Source organism: Eschrichtius robustus, chromosome 2, assembly GCF_028021215.1.
Source record: "Eschrichtius robustus isolate mEscRob2 chromosome 2, mEscRob2.pri, whole genome shotgun sequence".
In the NCBI taxonomy this organism is placed as follows: Eukaryota; Metazoa; Chordata; class Mammalia; order Artiodactyla; family Eschrichtiidae; genus Eschrichtius; species Eschrichtius robustus.
Window position 1 is genome coordinate 153,692,165 of NC_090825.1, and position 20,855 is coordinate 153,713,019.

Genomic DNA, 20,855 nt, shown 5'->3' on the forward strand with positions numbered 1-20,855 from the left:
TGGTCCGACTCAGAGAAGGAAAGAGACAACTCTGCCCTTAGCCTGATCAGGCCCACAGGAAGGAAGCACACTGGGGGCAGCCTTTGAGAGTGTGGCAATGCGAGAGAACCTTCTTTAGGAGGGGACTCCCTGTTGCCGACCTTGAGAAAGTAAGGATGGGACATTCGTTTACTGGGGCTGTTGCAGAGGGGATGTGCCCAGAGGTTGGGCCACCCTGCTTGAGAATCAAAGCACCTTGTAGTCCGAAGCTGCTTGAATGCTCCCATCGCCGGATTTTGGGTCTGGGGCAACCCAGGTCTTCGTCTGACTCTTCCGGAGCGTGCTTTCTCTTGGGAGCATGTCTGGGGACTGGCTTCTCTGCTTCCACCTTTGCTGGCGTGGCCAAAGGAACATCCCCGTAGGCCCGATAGCCACCAACCAGGCAGTATGTCTCCCCATGCCAGCCCAACTGCGTTTCTCCACACCCTCGGTAGAGGACATGGTAGTGACCAGGGGTAGGGGGAGAAACGGGAGCCACTGCTGCTGCAAAGAAAATCAGAACTGATCAGTCACTTCTGCTGTACACAGCCTCCTGCCAGAATTTCCCTCTCTCATGTCTCTCCCAGTTTCTGGCTGAAGACCTTTAATCGACTTGACATCCAAAACACAGCCTTGGCCCATCACCTCTATGGGTCCCTAGAGAAGGGACACTGGCTGCAAAAGCAATTCCTAGAGCCTACGGCTGCAGCACATGAGGAAGTCTCTTCACCGTTTCCAGGGTAAACAGTAGAACCCGAAAGTCATTGCAACCATGAGCCTCTCCATCTCTCCCTTCCACAACAGAGAAAACATTTCTTGCAGTCTGTCACTTCTGAGGCTTTAATGGAAATGTCTTTCAAGTTTTGGAAAAAAATAATCTAATATAAATTGGTTAAGAACCCCGCCCACCTTGGCAACCCCTCTTGGGCCCCATTTATACTGCCTGTTTCGACCACACTGAACTCTAGCCCTCTGATACTCTTATGTAGATTAGAACAAGGCCAAATACTGAGGCAGAGTGATCAGGAGACTGAGAACCGCGTTCTGGGTACCAAGTCTAGGCTCACATCAACCCAGCCTCCTGGGACACCATCTCCTCAGCCCTCCAGTCTCATTAGCACTTCAACAGCCCTCTTGGTTCTTCCGGTCTTCCCATCAATATGGCACCACCCTCTCCCCTAGTACTCAGCAGGTCAGGATGGGATGTGTCTGAGGGCACCGATATAGATGTCTACATGACAGCACAGAGGTGCCTGGGTTTGAAGGTGTGTTTCAGGAGTGGCCCTCTTCCTCAAACTGCTCCATTTACCATTTGCCAACAAAAATGCACTTGTCTTTTGCTAAGAGGCCAATCAGGAAAGGGTCTGAATGGAAGCATCCTGTAGCCCAAAGGGGAAAGCTACATTTATAAAGATCAGGACCATCCTGCACACTTGTCCGGGGATGACCTTTCACTTGTCCTCAGCAGTGAGCACTGTGGGTCCCTGAAGGTGTCCCAGGTCACTGGTATTACTTACAGCTGGGGCCGCGCTCAGGTATACGTAGTGGGCAAGCCCCACAGGAACATGAGGCAGCCAGGTGAGGTTGCATGGACACCATGCCTCCTGTAGAGATGCCCGGTCTCGGTGTACCTGCCGCACTGCCCACCCATGGAACAGAGCACAGGTTCGAGTAAAGATAGAGGATCCGGTCACACATTCTCTCTCAGACAACCAAAGAGATTGGTATCTGGTGGAGAACTGTCAGGGAAGTTTCTCTGAGGGCAGCACGTTGGCAGTTACGCTGCCATGGAAACTGTTAGAAGGCCGGTGAGGTCATCACTACCCAGTGAGGTCATGATAAGGAACGTGTGACTTGGGGGTCAGGCTTCAGGAGGAGGGGCAGTTTTGTGGAGGAGAGCAGGGGGGGAGGCAGAGGTACTCTGCCTGGCCCCTCACACCTGGGCCTCCCCACCCATGCCCTACTCTAGCAGACACCCCACGTGGGGCGTGCCGGTGGGCTGGCACAGCCCCAGGGGCCCCAGGAGGGCAAGAGAGACCCACTTTCTGAGACTGGCTTGAGAGGCAAGATTAACGTAAGAGACAGCTAGGTTGTATGGCACTGACCCTAAGAGGCAGAGGTTTGTGTGGACTGGGGAATCAGGGAAGGCTCCTTGGCAGTGGGCCTGAAGGACAAGTGAGATTTGGACCCATGGGGAGGAGAGGGAAGACATTCCAGTTTGGAAGAATAAAAGCAAAGACACACTCTCCTCGACCTTGTCCTGCCCCAAATGTAAATTCATAGAACCCTCACATTTTCACAACTGAGGACTGAAGAAAACCAAGAGGCGAAGGGGCCTACCCAGTGTTACACGGTAGTGGAGAGGTGTTCTGCTCAATGGTTAGGTTCATGTTGGGGCTCCGGATTTACAGCTGATAGGAATGTGAGGACAAGCTCATGCCATTTCAAACATTTCCAAGTGATACTGAGAGAGATGTTAAAGGTGCAAAATGAGGGTGCTGAATGACCTCACAAAGTGGGAATGGTGGGCCCATTTTCATATGAAATTCAAAACAAGTTCATGACCAAAGGACATGATACAAAATGACAACATAATCATTACACTCCCCTCTCCCCTAGAAGTAAAAATCATTATAATCCTCTCTCTCTCCACCATGAAAGGATGAGATAAAGGCTCAGCAGCAGCCCCCGTGAAACACATGGTCACCACTGTGAGGAGGTGTTACTAAGACGATTTGGTCCGACTCAGAGAAGGAAAGAGACAACTCTGCCCTTAGCCTGATCAGGCCCACAGGAAGGAAGCACACTGGGGGCAGCCTTTGAGAGTGTGGCAATGCGAGAGAACCTTCTTTAGGAGGGGACTCCCTGTTGCCGACCTTGAAAAAGCAAGGATGGGACATTCGTTTACTGGGGCTGTTGCAGAGGGGATGTGCCCAGGAGGTAGAGACTGCTTGGACTACTATTTTAGAGGTTGGGCCACCCTGGTTGAGAACCACAGCACCTTGCATTCCTAAACTGCTTGAATGAGCGGGTGCTCGTTAGGACAGACGAAGTCAGGCCTCATTGGAGCAGACTGCCTTTGGGAGTGGTAGAAGGTAAAATGTGAAGGGGAATGCTCTGGAAGAGGTTTGTCATGGCAGGTGGGCCAGCACGAGACCATTCAGATTCTCCAAGGCTCCAGAGATGACTTGGCTGGGAGCATCCCTCTGATGTGGTGCGGGGACTCCTACCTCAACAGGACCTGGCTGGGCATCTGCGGGAGGCAGAATAAATGGTTTATTAACTTAAGAGAGCGAGAGACTCACCTGGGGGGTTCCACAAAACCACTTAAAAAGACTTGTACCTGGATTCTTGAGCCAACCCTCAGAAAACTTATCTAGATCTGGAGTAGGGCTCTGGAAGCTGCACTTTTAATGAGCTTCCTGGGTAGTCCCACCACAGTGGTCCATGGATAGAGTGACCAAATTATTGTGTATTCTCGGTTGCTTTTGGGAGTCAAAGTGGGCAATGTGAAAAACTGCAGCAGGCATACGTATAAACAGGGAATATTCAAGGCAAACAGAGGTGTAGAGTTATGCTATGCATGAATCAGATTCGAGAAAAGCTAGCCTGGTGGTTAAAGAACACAACCCTTGGGACAGACAGACCAGATTCTGTCCTACTTACTTGTGTGATTTTGACCAAGTTCTTGTATCCTTCTGACTGTTTCTTCATATGGAAAAGAGCTATGGCTGTCCATTTAGCACAATATTCTCTTTTGGCAAAGGTTGCTCTGGGTCCATTTGTGTTCTCTGCAACTTAATCCTTTCCGGTGTGCAAGCATTTTTAAGTTGTTTGGTGAAGTATTACATTTGACTTTCAACTGTTCATTACTTTGGGCAAAGCTTATATAATGCTGCAGAGACTAGAACCTATGCAGAGATAGTGAGAGGATGTGATAAGCTTATTCTGCCGGTTTATAAAAAAGTTTAACCTTTTCTCCTCTTCCTCCGCCTGCCACCAAGAGATGAGAAAGAAGGCAGAGCCTGGAAATGCACACCAAGCAATACTTCTGTGTCAGTTTGCCTTTTATTCCTCTGCCAGTACTTCCCAGAGAGATTTCACCAAAAGTGCCTAAGCTTGCCATGGCCATTGTTGTGAAGAAGATTTCTCTCTATTGCTAGTCACATCCCCTTTTCCTTCTCCTGGGCGCTTAACGGATGTTTGGGGGCAGGAAATAAAATTTAAAGTAAAACATCAAAAAAAAAAAAGATGAGCTCAAGTAGGCGTGCGTTCTTGTGGTCCAGATAAGGTTTGTTTCATTCATTCCCTCGATTAGCATTTATCCCCCTTTGTGCCAGGCATGCGGGGAGAGAGAGAAATGTCTTCAAAGAGTCTGTGGTTGTATCGGGGAGGGAGCTGTGGAAATCTGTCATTTAGAAACAGCATGGAAGTGCTAGGGAAAAATTGTTTTGTTCATTTATCACTCACTCATCCGTTCACCCATAGCAACTACAAAGGGTTTCACGCGGAGGAACTGGATGCCCTGAACTTGACATTCTCGTGGGGGAAACAACAATGTAAAGCACCAGCAGTGGTAAGTCACCAGTAGTGATTTCAAGCCAGAAGGAACCACTCACCAATGGAGAGAGGCACAGGGTGAGCAGTGACTTGCAGAAAGGAGGGGTTATTCATTCCAACTGCTGAGTTCAAGTTCATCTGGGTGGTTGTGTGGTTCGTGCTTACTGCATCTGTTTTTGGAACGTGGCTCCACCCTCCAAGAAGGGTGAGGATGATCACCCTTCTTTCCTCCTGCTGTGCCCCGGGGTCACCCAGCGAGTGTCTGCAGGGATGATCTGCTCTGTACTGGCTTTTCAGTCCCACTCCCGGGAGAAGAGAGACGAAGCTGTGTCTCCACCGCAGCTTGGCCTGATTCAGTCACTTGGGTGAAAAGGTGGGAAGAAGGTCAAGTTCATGCGAACTGATACACTGCAGAGTCATTTAGTCCTGAAGTACCAGTTCTGGTTGCTGGTGAGTTGCTAAATCCAGGGACCTGAATGTAATTCCTCCAGAGCCACTGAGACATCACTTCCAGGCCCATGGCAGGCTGTAGGGGTGCTGACTTTTCTCAGTGCTATGGAGCAGCCATCTTCCACGGAGAGAGGACTCTGTGTCAGCAGGAGCAGAACCACACCAGGCACCGAAGAAGGTTCTGCATCCCAGCATCTCCCAACACAGTGATAGATACACGGGCAGAAGATGCGACAGGGCATTCACCATAGAACACAAGCTTATCCCCAATAAATATGGAAAGATGTTCAACTTCACTACCTAACAAAGAAATGCAAGTTATAAATCTATTTCTTTTTTGCTCATCTAATCGGTAGAAAGTTTTAAGAACGCACAAAATTGGCCGCTAAGGATGTAAGGAAAAGGCCGTTTTCATCTGTTGCTGCTGATGGGGATGGAAATTGGTGCGAAGCCTCTGGAGGGTAATTTGGCAATTTGTGTATCAACAGCCTTAAAATGTTCATACACTTGGAGCCAGTAATTTTGCTTTTAGGATCTTATCCTAAGGTGAAAGTCAAATTTATGTGCAAGACTTATGTTCAAGAATATTCATCTCAGCCAGTAGTGTAATAGAAAAAATAGTAGAAGCTACCTAAAAATCCCACAATAGGGGGTGGTTAAATAACGGATGGCCCAACTTAAGAATGGAAAATAAAGACGCAGACGTAGAAAATGGACTTGAGGACACGGGGAAGGGGAAGGGGAAGCTGGGACGAAGTGAGAGAGTGGCATGGACTTATATATACTACCAAATGTAAAATAGGTCGCTAGTGGGAAGCAGCCGCGTAGCACAGGGAGATCAGCTCGGTGCTTTGTGACCACCTAGAGGGGTGGGATAGGGAGGGTGGGAGGGAGACGCAAGAGGGAGGAGATATGGGGATATATGTGTATGTATAGCTGATTCACTTTGTTATAAAGCAGAAACTAACACACCATTGTAAAGCAATTATACTCCAATAAAGATTTTTTTTAAAAAAAGGATGGAAAACAGTTCATTCATTACAAATGATTTTCTCCAAGAATATTTAATGGTGGGAAGATGTAGTGTACAAGCAGGGTACAAAATACTAGATGGAGTATTTCATTTTGTTAAAATTTTAATAATACAAGTGCAGAAAAAGTGATTAAAATAACAGTACTGATTTGACTACGGGACATTTTTTTCTTTAAGTTTTTCTGTATTTGGTGTTATAAAGCATCATATATCCTGTCTGAGTCTCAGTTTATGTTCTGTGAAGTGGGACTCATCACATCTACACTGCAGTGCGCTCGGGCAGAGCAGCACAATATTTGAAAGTGCCCTTGACAATGACCAGCCCATTGTAATACTCCAGGAATGGTTCTAATATCATTGCCAATGACACACCCATAGTCCGGATATTATCCGTAACGATTACTAAGGTTGTTTATCTCCCTCCAATTTTACTAAGAAAAGGATTAATTGAAGACTCTAAGTCATTTTTACTGAGGTTCTTTTTTTTTTTTTTTTTTTTTTTTTTTTCCAAAATACTAATTGTAAAGTCTGCAGTGGGTATATAGGTGTTCAACTTTTTTCCAGATTTTATGTTTTTGGTTTTGTTTTAAACTTTTTAATTTATTATTTATTTATTATTTTTATTTTTGGCTGTGTTGGGTCTTCGTTTCTGTGCGAGGGCTTTCTCCAGTTGCGGCGAGTGGGGGCCACTCTTCATCGCGGTGCGCGGGCCTCTCACTATCGCGGCCTCTCTTGTTGCAGAGCAGAGGCTCCAGACGCTCAGGCTCAGTAGTTGTGGCTCACGGGCCCAGTTGCTCCGCGGCATGTGGGATCTTCCCAGACCAGGGCTCGAACCCGTGTCCCCTGCATTGGCAGGCAGATTCTCAACCACTGCGCCACCAGGGAAGCCCCTTTACTGAGGTTCTTAATACTCACCTTCCTCACAAGGGTGGACAAAGCTCTCAGCTTTTTGTATTGAGTGCAAATGTCTCTATTCTTGCCCATTTCAGAGTCCTCCTCACTCAAAATCTAGGTTTTGTCGATCTTTAGTACCCCGTCTCTCGTCTTATCTCAGATTATTCTGTGGTAAGATGGTGCAAACTATGTATTTACTAACTGGAGAGAATTCAAGTCCCCGGAGCTGTTGTAGCTCAAAATTCTGTTTTAAGTGGAGTCATTTTCTGTGCTTTCCTTTCATGCTGTCTGCAAAATGCCTGTTTCTGTCCTCCTTGAGATCCAGGTTTACAGCGGTCTCCTTTTTCTCATTCTGGGGTCTCTATGTTTGTGGCATCTCTGAGGGCCCATGTTCTGTTGAGGCTGAATTTGATACCTGGGGGGGGCGGGGGGGGAAGCAACTTCCAGATGGGTCAGCCTAGAAAAGGATCCCCCATTGTGTAGAAATTTAAAAACAGGCAAAATACCTGTCCTATCAGACACTATGATTTGCCCCCTCTGTCTGACGCAGCCCAGAGCTTCGTCATTTAATTCACACCTATCTACTGTGAAGGTCCAGCCAACAAGATCATTTTGGAGCCCTGAGTGGGTGCCCAGAATGGATGGGAGGGCTGAGGTAACCAGAACTCTGCCTTTTTTATGGACAGGTGTTAGGGCATCTTCTTTTCAAAGTGACACATTCCCAACCCATCCAACTCACGTAGAGGACAAAAACCACTGTCACCAGCCAAAGGGAGAAAAACATGGGGCTGCAGAGGAAGAGGGATCTTGTGGGGACTCTTGTATTATTCATCCACGTGCAAGGATGAGCTCCAGATTTGATAAGACATGCAGTCTGATCAAAAGTCATGCAATTAATGATTTCTTTCAAAAATCAAAGAACTCTTTGATTCTTCATTTTAATGTAACTTTGACCTCTTTTCTTTCCATGTCATGAAAGAGGCCTTGACTAAGCTAAACATGCTCTCTCTCCGTGCCTGCAATGTATCAGAAAGCATCCTCAGTTACTTTCACAGGCAGTGGAGAACTCCTTAATTTTTCTCTGACGACAAGAGCTCCCTTTGAGCCTGGGCCAGAGGTGAGCAAGATTCTGATTCTGGAAAGATGTAGGAAAATGAAGTTCCTTTTGCCAGAGGTTCTGGGTGAGCATCGTTGATGTATGACTGTTAGCAGGCTTACCCTCCTTCCACCTATTCTTCCTTTTCTGCATGGTGGACTGTCCTTTAGTTTTGGGGGTACAGTATTGGGGAAAAAAGGAAGGGGAGGCTAGAGGTAAGTAGGCTAGTGGCGGGGATTTTGTGCAAGAATATTTGAAGAAGGAAGTGTGGGAGCAAGTGCTGTGGTAAGACGGGAAAGGGAGAATTTAAAAAAAAAAATCTGTGATCCATAAATCCCCTTCAAAGACTCTAAGCAAAGTACTTAAATTATTTTACAATTACTTTTTGGTTACTACTCTGCAGTAGAAAAAACAATAAGTTCACTTTTTATCGTATCCCTATGTCATTAGCATCATTTTAAAGACGTGTCTTAACGGCTGTATCGTGTACCATCCTTTATTTAACCAGCTCCCTTTTTTGGACAGTTAATTCAGTTATTTTGTTGTTTATAAATATATATATATATATATATATATATATATATGTATATATGATGGATATTTTTGTTTGTAATTCTGATTATGTCATTTTGTCAGTCAGGATAACTGATGGTAGCTGTACTAACAAACAACCTAAAACCTCAGTGGCTTAGCAGGTGTTGACTGAAAAAAATGCACAACTAAAAGTTGAGAATCATCTTTTTTTTGGTGGACTTGCTGAGGACTTAAGCCCGGGAGGCAGTGTCAGATCGCTCTGAGAGATTGCACTGAAGAGGGAAGGGAGGAACCAGGACATATAGGAGTTTTGCAAAAACAAAACAAAACAAAACATTAAACCCCAAAACAACCAGGTAGTCGGAACATCAAAAGATTACTGTTAATTAAAGAAAAACCAGACATCTCAAGTTAACGAATTTAGCATTTTTCTAGGTATGGGAAGAGGCAGGAGTCTGGGCTCATTGGAATCCTTCCTTTGATGTGCATTTGAACTATCTAGAGCCAGCATCCTGCTTTTCTCCATCCTGAATCCCCTCCGGGTGCACCATCGGGGATGGCTGCCATGGCTGATGATGGCTTGATGGCTGCAACACTCTGTTGACTGATAGGGCAGGCGACATTCTTCGTCCATACAGGTTCAAGTTTTCTTTCTTGCTCGATTTACTGGCTAGGGTTGGAGTGGGAGACTCTGTTCTTTGCAGATGTGAGGGACTCAGGGTCCTTCAACATTGTGGCGTCACCTTCCTCAGGTCCTCAGAGCCCCGCGCTGGAAGAAGGGAGCTTGGAGAAGGCACGCACGCTCTTGGCCTCTTCTGCCCAGAGAGGACAGAGCCGCTTCTGCGCATGGTCCACCGGTCAGGGCTCGTCCCAGGGCCCCACCCAGAGGCAAGGGGGCTGTCGAAGGGAATCTGGATGCAGCAAAGAGAAAGGGCCAATGAGTATTGATTAACAACTAGCCAAGGTCCTACCTACCTACCAATTCACTGTCAGATCTTTAGAATACAAAGGGTTACATTCCTGCAATCCTCCTCTAATTCGAGACAATTCTCCCTTCATATTCTCTTTTGCTTATAGCAACCTTGAGCTGGGTCTTCCCAGGCTCTTCTTTCTACCCCTACAGGCTGTGGTCTCCTCGGAAGCTTTGGTGGGATGCAGGCGGCATCTGGGAGAAGGCGCCTCGGAACTCACCTGCCCGCGTTGCCCAGGACCCCAATTCCTTCCACCTCTCGGATGCTGCTTTCTTTTCCCAGGGACAGAGCCAAGCTGTAATTGACTCCTTGGGTATTTCAAAGTCCCTGATCCCAAGACTGAAGGATGACTGCCTGCTGTTGTGAAAGGTTACCAAATTATCAGGACCTCTGATTGGGAGGGACAGTGGGAAGAGGGGAGGTGGTGTCAGGGGAAAGGCACTGACATTTCAAACTCAGCTGGCGACTCCAGCCCCTGGTAATGGCTTTAGTAACTTCCCAGCTGATCCCTGTGATTGAGCATCAGGACCACTGAATGCTAATTGAGTTGAAAAGCTTCCCCCTCATGTGCTAAAACTCTCAGGCAGTAAAAGGCTTCTGACCATGTCTGGAGTTGCGTGCTGGGGACAATGTGGTGGGTTGCCTCTGTCTACACGTAACTGCTGTTCGTCTTCCCGGCTTGACGGGGTAGGGTTGCTGTACATACACAGACTTTAAAATTATTTTTAAATTATTTTTTTAAACTGAAGAATGGTTGATTTACATTGTTGGTGGTTTCAGGTGTACAGCAAAGTGATTCAGTTATGCATACACACATACATACGTATACATACATACATATATATGTTGTTTTCCAGATTCTTTTTCATTATCGTTTATTGCAAGATATTGAGTAATATTGAACACAGTAATACTGTGCTCTACAGTAGGACCCTGTTGTTCATCTATTTTACGTATATCATATATCTGTGTGTCTCTGTTAATCCCACACTCCTAATTTATCCCTCCCCTCACCCTTTCCCCTTCGGTAACGGAAATTTTGTTTTCTGTGTCTGTGGGTCTATTTCTCAAACAGACTTTTTTTTTTTTTAAGCAGATTGCACCTTGCTGTGGCTGGATCAATACTCTGGAGTAAGCTGTTTGCCCTCAAAACTGCTGGGGCCGCAGCCATGGAGCTGCAGGATCCCAACAGGGTCCTGACGTCCATCTGCTCTGTTTTTTTCAGGTGCGCTGAATCGACAGTCCTGAGTTTTGAAGTTTTCCTGGAGGGGACTTGAGGGGATTTCTCCAGGATCGATGGAACTCCTTTTGTGGTGCTTCAGTGCTTCCGCCATGAAGCGCTCATTTCCCTATGCACATCCCCCCGCCCCACCCCACTGTTTCCTTTACTCTCTCTCCTCCCACCCCCAATTCCCAGAAGAAGATCTAGGAATCAGGTCCAAACATAAGATCTTTGGAGAATCCTTGCGTGTGTTTTTTTAAATTTTTATTGGAGTATAGTTGATTTACAATGTTGTGTTAGTTCCGGGTGTACAGCAAAGTGAAGCAGTTATACATATACATATAATCCACTCTTTTTTAGACTCTTTTCCCATACAGGTCATTACAGAGTACTGAGTAGAGTTCCCTGTGCTATACAGTAGGTCCTGATTAGTAATCTAGTTTATAGGTAGTGTTGTGTATATGTCAATCCCAATCTCCCAACTTATCCCTCTCCCCTCCCCACTTTCCCCCCCTGGTAACCATAAGTTTGTTTTCTACACCTGTGACTCTATTTCGAATCCTTGTGTTTTACTCTCGTCCTGAAACTAGATAAAGCCTAGCCATCAATCAACAGGTGAGGAAGTAGAGCCAGGCGTTGGTTGAGTGTTGATGTTTCTGGTACAAGCTGACTCTCCGCTCATCATCCCACACCTTCATCAGCCATCATCATGCTGTCTGTCACCTCCTCTTCTCTGAAGAAGGCCCGGGCCATCTTTTGAAAATACAAAGTCCAGCATTGAGACCCTCCCAACTGAGAGAGCAGGAAGGGCCAGGGCTGCTGAGGTGCTCCCTGAACCCCACTCAGGGGATCTGTGTTGTTCCCCCCTGGGTGTATTGTGTGGACCCCTAAAATTCCTCCAAACCTCTGCCTCTGCGCTTCCAGATTGCCCCTGAAAGAAATGAACAATAATCATAATACCCACCACGTACTGACCGCTGGTCTCTTGAGGGCTGCCTTGCCATTGGACAACATTTGTTGAGCTCCTACTGTTTGCCAGACAGTGGGTACATGCTTTATGTGTGTTTAGCCCTTCTGACAACACTGTGATTTAGGACCTGTTAATATGTCTATTTTGCTGAAATGGAAACTGAGGTTCAGAGTGGTTAAATAACAAGGAAAAGTCCATGTTTTTACCCCCTACACTAATATATATGTATATTTGTGTATATATATTCTATATATGTATATTTAACATATATATGATGTTGACTGAAAAAAATGCACAACCTCAAAGTTGAGAAATATGTTTTATTTGGTGGGCAAAACTGAGGACTTAAGCCTGGGACACAGCCTCTCAGCTCTCTCTGAGGGACTGATCCAAAAAGGAGAGGGAGGCGCCATCAACTATAGGAGTTTTTGCAACAAAGACCAGGTAAATCGGAACATCGAAAGATTCCTGTTAATTAAAGAAAACCAGACATCTCGAGTTAATGAATTTTTAGTGTTTTTCTGTGTATGGGAAGATGCAAAAGTCTGGGCTCACTGAAATCCTTCCTTTGATATGCACCTCAGCTATGTGGGCCAGTATCCTGTGCTTTCTCATCCTGAGTTCCCTCGGGGTGCACCATCAGGGGAGGCTGTGGCAGTTGACTGCTAGATGGTGGGCATCCTGTTTCCATCCTGAGTTTCCTCAGGGTTCACTCTTGGGGCGGCTATAATGTGATGGCTTGATGGCTGCAACATCCTTTGTTTACTGATATGGCAGGCAACACTTTTTCATTGACAATTATATATATACAATAGACACTGTTCGTGTTGCATATATTATCTATTTTACGTACTACGTGTTTTTTAGAATCTTTGCAAAAAACCTTGCAAGGTAGGTGTTATTCTTTACATTTTGTGAAAAAGAAATTAAAGCCTCTAACAGGCTGAGAAATTTGTCATGTCACTACATCACGATTAACAAGTCAGTGAACAAGATTTTGAATCCAAGTAATCCTTTTGTGAAAACAAAACCCCCCCAAAAACAAAGAAACTATGTTCTTTCCATGCTCCAAAATATATTTTGGTCAAGTGACTTAAGAAACTCTCCCTTAAGCTTGTCTAAAGCAGAAAATAAGACAACAGTGCTTTACTGGAAATTATCAAAAGGCAGGATCAAGCAGGAATAATGAAAGGGAGCCTGAGGTTTCGGGTGATGAACCCACTGGCTAAATAGGCCCCTGGAAACAGACCCACTTTTTTTTTTTTTTTTAGTTAATTTGTATATTTGTTTATTGACTGTTTTCCTCCAATAGAATGTAATCTTTTTTTTTTTTTTAACATCTTTATTGGAGTATAATTGCTTTACAATGGTGTTAGTTTCTGCTTTATAACAAAGTGAATCAGCTATACATATACATATATCCCCATATCTCCTCCCTCTTGCTAGCTCATGATTTAGGACCCACGCACAGGAGAATTCAGGCTGCATTAATATAAAAATATGACTTGCAGCCCTGGAGATGTGGCTTCAGAGGAAATGATGACTTAATGCTTGTGATCTGTAAGAATGTTGGTGTTTTGGGTCAAATAACCTATGCATTTTCTCAAGGGAGGTAGGTTTGGGGAAAAAAGGCAATAATTAAACTGAACATACCAACAAGGAAAAAATAATTTAACTGTTATGATGACTCATTTCGTTGGCAGCTTCAGGTAATGAGGTGCTCTGGATGAATTTTCCTGAGAGCAGAAACATATCCCTTTAAATGATTAAGCATGTTATCTTCATCAATCTTTGAAGAAAATATTTCCAAGGTACATTTTATATTCTCTTTTGTCAGTAGTATTCTTGACAATTTTTAGGACTAGAGACATAGTTTTGTTTTTTTTTTTTAAAGAGTTTAAAGAACTATTTGATCTTTGAAAATCATGTTACATCGTTGGTCCCCAGTGTTTTCATCTACAGTATGTGAACTTTGGGTTAGATGATCATCAAGGTTCCTTCCATCGCTAATATTCTCTAAGTAAAGGGCTCTTGTGCACAATAAAATTTAAAACATAAGAATCATCAAGGGGCTTGTTAAAAATGCAGATTCTTAGGTATCATTGTTGGAGGTTCTGATTCAGTTGGTTTGAGTGAGGCAAGAGAACCTGTATCATAAATGGGTGCATACCCATGGCCATTTTGATGACCTCATTTTGAGAAACTGATTCTCTTTCCAGCCTCAGATAACAGATGTCGTAACCATTTTTGGCCACCAGGGTACCGTTGCTGCCCTGCCCTCAGTGGTGTGAAGTTGTAAGGGGCTGACCAGACCCAGAGGCCTGTGCTTTGAGAGTTTGCTTCTGATCCCATCCTCAGTATTAACTGTCACTTAGTTAATGTAGCTGCTGAGGAAAACCAGATAATCGAGCTTAAAATTAGGTGCCCTGCATTTGTACCTATGAGTCATTAAGTTTTCATCTCAGGCTGGGTAGGGGCGAGGGGAGGACTTCCATTTTCTCCTGTAGTCTAAAGTGCATAAATGAGCCACGGCTATCTTAGACCCTGTTTGGAGGTCTCTTACTCTTTGTTCGTGTTCTTTGTCATCCTAAGAGTCAAGTTTCTGGAAGGGCGACATCAGGATAAGTGGCAGATTTCTGTGTAAATATGTTAACATTTCATAGTGAGGTTTGGGGTCAGGGCTGTCCCTGACTTCTCTTTTAAATTTCTTTATTTTTTAAACAGTTTTATTGATGTATAATTCACATGCCATACAATTGACTCTTTTGAAGTATATGCAATTCAGTGGTTTTTAGTAAAATCTGTGAATTTATAGAGTTGTATGCACCTATCATGTAATCTAATTTTTGAACATTTCCATCACCCTCCAAAAGAAACCTTGTGCCTATTTGGAATCACTCTCATTCCCACCCCCAGACCCATTCAACCGATAATTTACTTCTTACCTCTATAGATTTGCCTTTTGTAGACATTTCATATAAATGGGATCATACTGTATGTGGTCTCTTGTGTCTAGCTTCTTTTATTTAGCGTAATGTTTTTGAGGTTATGCAGTAGCATGTATCATATTGCCAAAGAATATTCTATAGTATGGATATATACTACATTTTATTTATCCATCCACCAATTAATGGACATTTGGTTTGTTTCCGCGTTTTCGCCGCTCTGGCTGATGTGTGCATGTAGTTTTAATTTCACTTGGGTGGTTACCCAGGGGTAATTACCTGGGTCATATGATGAATCAGTGTTTCAAAGTAGCAGTTTCGAATTTGACAATTCCACCAGCAATGCATGAGGGTTCCAGTTTCTCCATATCCTTGCCAACACTTGTTATTATTGGATACAAGTCCTTTATTGGATATATGATTTTCAAATATTTTTTCCTAGTTCATGGCACGTCTTTACTTTTTTAATGGTGTCTTTTGAAATGCATTATTTTTTATCTGAATGAAGCCCAGCTTATTTTTTTCTTTTATCAATATACTTTTTGGTGTCATAGCTAGGAAATCTTCGCCTGACCCAACATCAGTGTCTTGATGCTTACCTAAAATCTTGTAGGCTCTGTTCAATAGGAAGTGACCAGTGACACCTACTATTTAGTGCCTTGTTTAAACAGATGAAAGATGAATATTCACGTTGTGGCCTGAACCTACTCTAATGAAAGCTTGCCGACAGTTTTCCTAAGGGCGTGAAGGTGCCGCAGCCAGACTGGACTCCTCCATCACCATGCCATGGCCTTCTTAGCATCTCTTCCTCATCTTAGTGCCTGCCAGCAGCAGAGGAAGGAGAACATAGGTCTTTCATGTACCTTTTTGTACTATGAGGTAGCACTGTGCCCTCCTTACTTTTTCAGAGCCTTAGGTAGAGGACCCTACCCTGAGGTGCCACAGCTGGAGGAACACAGCCCTTCTCTTTTTATAGGTTTTAGAGTGAGATAGCGGGACAGTAGCTCACTCTCAGGCAACAAAAAACCAAACAAAAAACCACCCACTGCCTTAGGGTTTTGTCCTAAGAGTATGCTGTTTGCAGCCTCTGTAGGTAGACACCAGGCGTCCCTGAGAGCTTCTGATAGACTTGATACTTCTCCCCAATCCTGTTGTGTCTCTCCTGCTTTCCTAAAATACTAAGTAGTTTGTGTCCACTTTCAGTTCTGGATTTTTCCCACTGCGTTTAGACTGGGAGAAACGTTATCAAATCCCAGCGTCATGAATGCCTGATTATCACTTGTAACTTTTGTCTCTTGAGCCTAGAAGGCATCTCTTGTGTATAAATGACACTGGACGTTAATATGCACCCTGAACTTGAATACAGTGCACATCTAGTAACAGCTTGTATAAAACGTGTTACTCCCCGAAGTAGTCCTAACTAACACCTTATAATTGAAAAAGTGAGTTATAATTGACCAAATGCTTTCACAAATATGATCCCTTTTGATCCTCACATCTCTGTGGGGAATTACTGCTCCTTTTTTTAAAAAAATAAATTAATTTTATATTTATTTATTTTTGGCTGCGTTGGGTCGTTGCTGCGCGTGGGCTTTCTCTAGTTGAGGCGGCTGGGGGCTACTCTTCTTGTGGTGCGCGGGCTTCTCATTGCGCTGGCTTCTCTTGTTGCGGAGCACGGGCTCTAGGCGCGCGGGCTTCCGTGGTTGTGGCACACAGGCTCAGTAGTTGTGGCGCATGGGCTCAGTGGCTCCGCGGCATGTGGGATCTTCCCGGACCAGGGCTCGAACCCGTGTCTCCTGCATTGGCAGGCGATTCCTAACCACTGTGCCACCAGGGAAGTCCCTACTGCTCCTTTTTTACGTATGAAGAAAATGTCTGGACTTCCCTGGTGGTATAGTGGTTAGGAATCGCCTGCCAATGCAGGAGACACGGGTTCGAGCCCTGGTCCGGGAAGATCCCACATGCCGCGGAGCCACTGAGCCCATGCGCCACAACTACTGAGCCTGCGCTCTAGAGCCCGCGAGCCACAACTACTGAGCCCACGTGCCTAGAGCCTGTGCTCTGCAACAAGAGAAGCCACTGCAATGAGAAGCCCGTGCACCGCAACGAGGAGTAGCCCCCGCCCGCCGCAACTAGAGAAAGCCCACGTGCAGCAACGATGACCCAACGCAGCCAAAAATAAAATATAAACAAAGAAACAAAAAAAGACTTGTCAGAAGTCATTTATCCCCAAATATAGGATTTCTAACACCAAATTTGATGCCTTTCATGTAGCATCATGCTTCCTCTCCAAAGTAATAACACTGAATTTTTGTAATTTTAAGAATATTAGACATGCCATGTTATATTAGACCTATGGTTAATCTATAAGCAGTCATTTACATTTTGAATGAGATCTGTAGACAGCGATATATATTCACTTTTTAGGACTTATTTCCTTCTCAAGCTTCTATTTCTTGCTACAAAGTAAAACGTTTTGTTTCCTGTTAAAGGAGTTCTAGGCATTGTCAGTGGGTAAGGTTTGTGGTGGTAGCCAGAGTACAGAGATCCTGAACGTGGGGACGTCCTTTTGCCATTAAATTTATACTGTGCCCGAAGCTGGGTTGAATAGTTTTAGGCTGTTTGAGGTCCCAGGAAGACTCTTTGCCCACCCAGGGAGCAAAAGGCCCAGGAAAATTTCCATGTGATTTTAGCTTGACCCCATTTACTGGATGATTCATCCCTCCTTTCCTTAATTCCACGCCAGCTTTCTTCACCTAGGTTTTCTCCTTTTCCCGAGACCATTCTTATCGTGATCTCTTGCTTTCTTTGTTTCACCACCTGTGGCTTAGGACCATATTTCTCCAAGTGTGGGCCCTTGAGCAGAAACATCAGTTTGTTAGAAATAGAAATTCGGAACCCACAAAATCTGCTTAGTCAGAAACTCGAGGGGATGGGGCCCAGCAGTCTGTCTTTGACACACCTTCCAGGTGATTCTGATGCATGCTCAAGTTTGAGAACCATTGGTGCAGTAGTTAATTTTTTTTTTTTTTTTTTTTTAGCATTCCTTTAACCTTTCAAAGTGATTTATGAATTTCATCTGACTTACCACCCTTTAGGACAGCATTTTTCTCGCAGTGCTTTGTTTTTGGCCAAAATAAAGGGTTCCGTGGTCAGCTGGCATGGGAAAGACTACATTCTTATGCATCCTTACTCTGTGCCCCCCATACCCTACCCCCAAAGTAGGTGAGGATTCTGGGGTCAGTTGCCAGGTTTCAAATTTTAGCTCTATCACTTAGTAGCTACTATTACTGCCACCTACTTACCTTAGTGATCTTTGGGGAAGTTACTTTCCTCTCTGAGCCTTTACTGTCTAGCTTGTAAACTCATGGAATAAAATGGCAATTACTTCTGTAGGAAGTTGTGAAGACTAAACAAAGTGATGCACATACAGTGACTCAGGTGGTGTTTGGCACGTGGAGAGCTTCCTTGAATGTCGTGGATCATACTGGCTATGACCCTTGTCATTGCCAGGACTGTACTAAATAAATAAATAACTCTCCATCGGTTATCTCTGGCGCTTGGCATTTCACTGCTCATTTCTAAACCTGAACATTTGCCGTGTGCTCCATTTTTCAATATTATACAAATGAGACTAGTTTTCACTAATATCCCGAGATAAACTGTATTTGAAATTTTGCTTATTTCTTCCTTTTGTTTTCTGCCACCAAGCCACTTTCCTATCTGGGGCAGAATATTTCTTTTGATAGTGATTTAATATTTTAAGCCTTTGTTGAAGAATGTTGTCTAAGATGTGTCGAAAGTCTAAATAAACATTATTTCCTGCCTCAGTTTATTTACCACTTCAAAAAATTTCAGGTGTTTTATATCTATTTCTCTTTATAGATACAGAATCTACCTATAGATATAGAATTAATACAGATATCTATAGATTCTATCACTTTACGGTGTTTCTTCCATTAGGTTATTTTTACTTCAGTGTCTGAGTCTATTCTTAATTAAAAATTCCATCAACCTACCCTATACTTCCAACAAATCCACAATGAATCTTATTTTATTGGGTCTTCTCCAGAGCCTTTGTAGGAGCCAAATTTGGGGCTATTTGGATGATTCTATCTAACTTTGCCTACAAATTCATAGTCGTCCTCAAGAGCATCCAGAACTCTGGTTGGATACCATTCCATCCTGGTGATTTATTTCACTTTTGTCAGTTAGGACGAGTACAACCCTTGCATTTTTCTTTCTTTACTTTAGCATAGTTGGACTGCTTCATAACAACATTTGTATCCAAATATCCTCTTCAGTAAAATATATCAGAATTTTGATTTATTCTCTTTTCTATCTTTTATTCATCCATGTACTCATGTTTGTAAGTCCAACTGATTCTTGGCTGGCTTTCTACCAATACTAAAAGAAAAAAACAACAACCGGAAAGTCCTTAAATTTTTTTTTTAGCATTCCTTTAACTCTACAAAGCGATTTATGAATTTCATCTGTCTTACCATCCTTTAGGACAACATTTTTCTCACAGACTTTTGTTTTTGGCCAAAATAAAGGGTTCCGTGGTGAGCTGGCATGGGAAAGACTACATTCTCATGCGTACTTACTCTGTGCCCCCCATACCCTACCCCCAAAGTAGGTTAGTGATTCATAATTCACAGTGGCATTTTGAAAGATTCTGAGATGTACTGCATAAAGAATCTAATAGATTAACTTTGACCTATTCCCCCCCCCCGCATAAACACCTATCATCATCCCATGAGCTAATGTTGGATAGGACACCTCTGTGACCTTTTGGTTTAGGAGTTTCCTTATTCTCTTTTGGTCAGTCTTTGTGTGTTTAGATGTACTTCTCTTTTTGTCTTTGCTTATTTATTTCATTGCTAGTTAGACTTGCTGGGTCTTTTTTCCTTTTGCATTCTCAATATTAATTTGAAAATTTTGTACTTGAACTTTCTGTAACACATCTTTGAAACGATTCCTTTCCTCTTTCTGTCATCTGGTCTCTGAGTGATTGTCTGTTTGTTTTCATGTTTCTTTAGAGTGTTAGCCCTGGATTGGGTCAGATAACTTATGGGGAGTACTTACAATGAGTTTTAGGTCTTGTACCTGTGAATATGTCTTTTTTCCATTTATGCTTTTCCCATACTTATTTTTTTGATAGGCTTCTGTGACCCAAGTTGAAATTTTATAATAATTTACTTTGAACAACAGAGTGATTTTTGTTATCTTTCTGTATTCTATATTGAAATGGTTATTTTCATACTTTTAATAAGAATGCTACTTTGGTACTACTGGTGGTTATAATGGTTTCAGCGGTTTTTTTAATTTACTTAATAGTTGATGTAAGATTTTTAAGCTTCATTGCTTGTGATAGGGAATTAGCAACTAAAATAGTATGTTAACATTTATCTTTTCCAGTGAACCTACTCAGAAATTCACTTTTCCTTCACAGAATTTGTAACAGAACTTCATATTGCCTTGCAGTGCTTACTGCATACAAGCTATGCTCTTGTTTCTGCTTGCAGGCTCTTGCCAGATGTCATTTTGTCAATGACACCCATTCCTACCACTGCATTTGAAGTTGCAGACCTCCTTCCCCACACTACCTGTTCCCCTCTCTACTTCATTTTTGTCTTTTGTGTTGATCAATATGTAACAAACTATGCATTTTATTTATTCATTGTGTTTGTTCTCCTTTAATACAAGGTGAACTCCCTGAGGGCAAGTGTTTTCATCTGTTTGGTCACTGCTTTACCTCTACTGTCTAGAACAGTGTGACACATTATGGATGCAGAGTAAGTTTTTTATTGAAGTACAGTTGATTTACAATGTTAATTTCTGCTGTACAGCAAAGAGACTCAGTTGCGTATATATGCATTCTTTCTCATACTTTTCCATTATGGTTTATCACAGGATATTGAATTTAGTTCCCTGTGCTGTATAGTAGGACCTTGTTGTTTATCCATCCTATATGTAATAGTTTGCGTCTGCTAACCCCAAACTCTCAATCCATCTGTCCCCCACTGAATTCTTGATCTAAAAAAAATTTAATCTCAGGAGATGTAGAAAATGCATTCCATAACATTCAGTATCTATTCATGATACAAAATGAACAGACTATCATTAGAAGGTATAAATATTCAGCAGATGTGATATTTA